At 42.0% G+C, this 2,852-nt stretch overlaps 1 pseudogene across 1 annotated transcript; it reads left to right on the top strand.

Moving 5' to 3' along the window:
* Window positions 1-592: 592 nt before the first annotated feature.
* LOC103262496 lies at window positions 593-952 on the top strand (annotated as a pseudogene). Its single transcript, XR_504435.1, has one exon. The product of XR_504435.1 is annotated as a 60S ribosomal protein L28 pseudogene (transcript).
* Window positions 953-2,852: the final 1,900 nt, after the last annotated feature.

Below are 2,852 nucleotides of genomic sequence, written 5' to 3'. Positions count from 1 at the left end.
AGCCGGGCGTGGTAGTGCGCGCCTGTAGTTCCAGCTACTTGGAAGGCTGAGGCGGAAGGATCTCCGGAGCCCGCCAGGTGGAGGCTGCGGTGGCCGGGAGCGGTCACTGCACTCTAGTCTGGGCGACAGAGTGAGACTCCAACTCAAAAAACAAAAACTGAAAACAGTTCCAAACTCATTTCATGAGGCCAGCATTACCTTGATACCACAGCCAGACAAAGATACTACAAAAAAAAATTTTTTTTTAAAGACTACAGACCAATATCCTTGACTAATATTGATGCAAGCAATCTCAAAAAATATTATCAAACCAAATCCAAAGGCACATTAAAAGGATCATACACCACGACCAAGGAGGCTTTATCCCTGGGATGCAAGAATGGCTCTACATAGGAAAATCAATATATGTATTATACTACAGTAAAAGAATGAAGGACAAAAATCACATAATCATTTCAAACAGTGCAGAAAAAGCACCGGACAAAATTCAACAAACATTCATGATAAAAACACTCAACAACTAGAACAGAAGAAAATAACCTCAACGTAGTAAGGGCCACACATGAAAAGCCCACTGCAAACATCATAATCAATGATAAAAACGGAAAGCTCCCTCTTTCCGTCTCCGGACGCAGCAGCGAGAGGAGCCGCCGCCACGTCCGCGCACCTGCAGTGGATGGTCGTCATGAAGCGGAGGTCCGGCCAGCGAAAGCCAGCCACTTCCTACGTGCGGACCACCATCAACAAGAACGCCAGGGCCACGTTCAGCAGCATCAGGCACATGATCCGCCAGAATAAGTACCGCCCCGACCTGCGCATGGCTGCCATCCGCAGGGCCAGCGCCATCCTGCGCAGCCAGAAGCCCGTGATGGTGAAGAGAAAGCGGACCCGCTCCACCAAGAGCTCCTGAGCCCGCTCCCCAGAAGCAACAAAGGGTCCGCTGCCTGCCTCAGTCCCTCCAAAGAAAAACTGAAAGCTTTTCCTCTAAGATGAGGATCAAGGCAAGGAAGCCCCTCTCACCACTTCTATTCAACATGGTACAATCAGAACAATTAGGCAAGAAAATAAAAGCATCCAAACTGGAAAGGAAGAAATAAAATTATCTGTTCACAGATGACATGATTTTATATATATGCAAAAAAAGTAAATAATCACATAAAGATTTCCGCCAGGCACAATAGCTCAGGCCTGTGATCCCAGCACTTTGGGAGGCCGAGGAAAGAGGACTGCTTGAGCCCAGGAGTTCGAGACCAGTCTGGGCAACATAGCAAGCCCCCATCTCTACAAAAAAATTTAAAAATTATCTGGGCAGGTACTCGGGAGGCTGAAGAGAAAGGAGTGCTTGAGCCCAGGAGTTCAACGCAGTGTGGGCCATGATCTTGCCATTACCCTCCAATCTGGCTCAAAAAAAAAAAAAAAAATCCACAAAAAAAGCTGTTAGAACTAATAAATGAATTCCACCTCAGCAAAGTAGCAGGACACAAAGTCAACACACAAAAATCACAGCTGCACTTCTATATACTACCAATGAACAAAACAGAAAGAAAACTAAGAAAATTTTATTTACAATAGCATAAAAAATAAAACAATTAAGAATAACCAGTGCCAAGTAGACAAAAGATCTGCACAGTGAAAATGACAAAATGTTGATTAAAAAATTAAAGATACAAATAAACAAAAAGACACCCATAGACATGGATTGGAAGATTTAGTGTTGTTAAAATGTCCATACTACCCAAATTGAGCTATAGATTCAGTGCAATCTCCATATAATTCCAATGTCATTTTTTGCAAAAGTGAAAAAAAGTCTCCTAAAATTCATATGAAATCTCAAAAAGATTCCAAATAAGCAAAACAATCTTGAGAAAGAACAAAGCTGGAGGCTTCACTTTCCAATATTAAAACATATTATATAGCCTTCCAAGTAGCTGAAACTACAGGCATGTACCCACCAAAAAAATATCTATATATTGCAAAAATACAATAATCAAAACAATATGGTGTTTATATCATGTATATGATCAAATGATGAGTCAAAACTACACAATGGGGAAAGAACAGTCTCTTCAACAAATGGTGCTGAGTCCGTATGCAACAGAATGATGGATTCCTATCTTACACCATATAAAAAAATCATCTCAAAACAGATTAAAGACCCGAACCTAAGACCTGAAACTATAAAACTCCTAGAAGAAAACATGAGGAAAGCTTCATAACAGTGAATTTGGCAACTATTTCTTTGCTATAAAACCAAAAGCAGGCTGGGTGCAGTGACTCGCGTCTATAATCCCAGCACTTTGAGAGGACGAGGTAAGAGGATTGCCTGAGCACACCAGTTCAAGCCCAGCCTAGGTAACGTGGTGAGTCCTCATCTCTACAATAAATCAAAAATTAAGCAGGGCGTGGTGGCATGTGCCTGTAGTTCCAGCTACTTGGAAGGCTAAGGCGCAAGGATCACCAGAGCCCAGCAGGTCGAGGTTGTGGAGGCCATGAGCATGCCACTGCACTCCAGCCTGGGTTACAAATGGAGACTCCAATTCAATTAAAAAAAAAAAAAAATCAAAAGCACAGGCAACAAAGGCAAAAATAGACAAAGGAAATTACAACAAATTCAAATAACTTCTGTGCAGCAAGGAAAGCAATCAGCCAAAACTAGAATGAAATTAAGGTGGAGTGAAAAGGCAACCTGCAGGATGAGAGAAAATATTTATAAATCATATACTGGATAAGGGTTACATATCCAGAACATATAAAGAACTCCTACTACTCAGTTTTGTTTTGTTTTGTTTTTGAGTTGGAATCTCACTCTGTCGCCCAGACTGGAGTGCAGTGGCTGCTTCCAGCCACCGCAG

Source organism: Carlito syrichta, unplaced genomic scaffold, assembly GCF_000164805.1.
Source record: "Carlito syrichta isolate Samal-C Ts95f unplaced genomic scaffold, Tarsius_syrichta-2.0.1 Scaffold304516, whole genome shotgun sequence".
Lineage (NCBI taxonomy): Eukaryota > Metazoa > Chordata > Mammalia > Primates > Tarsiidae > Carlito > Carlito syrichta.
Note: the sequence above shows the minus strand (reverse complement) of the source record. Positions and strands in the feature narration are given on the sequence as shown.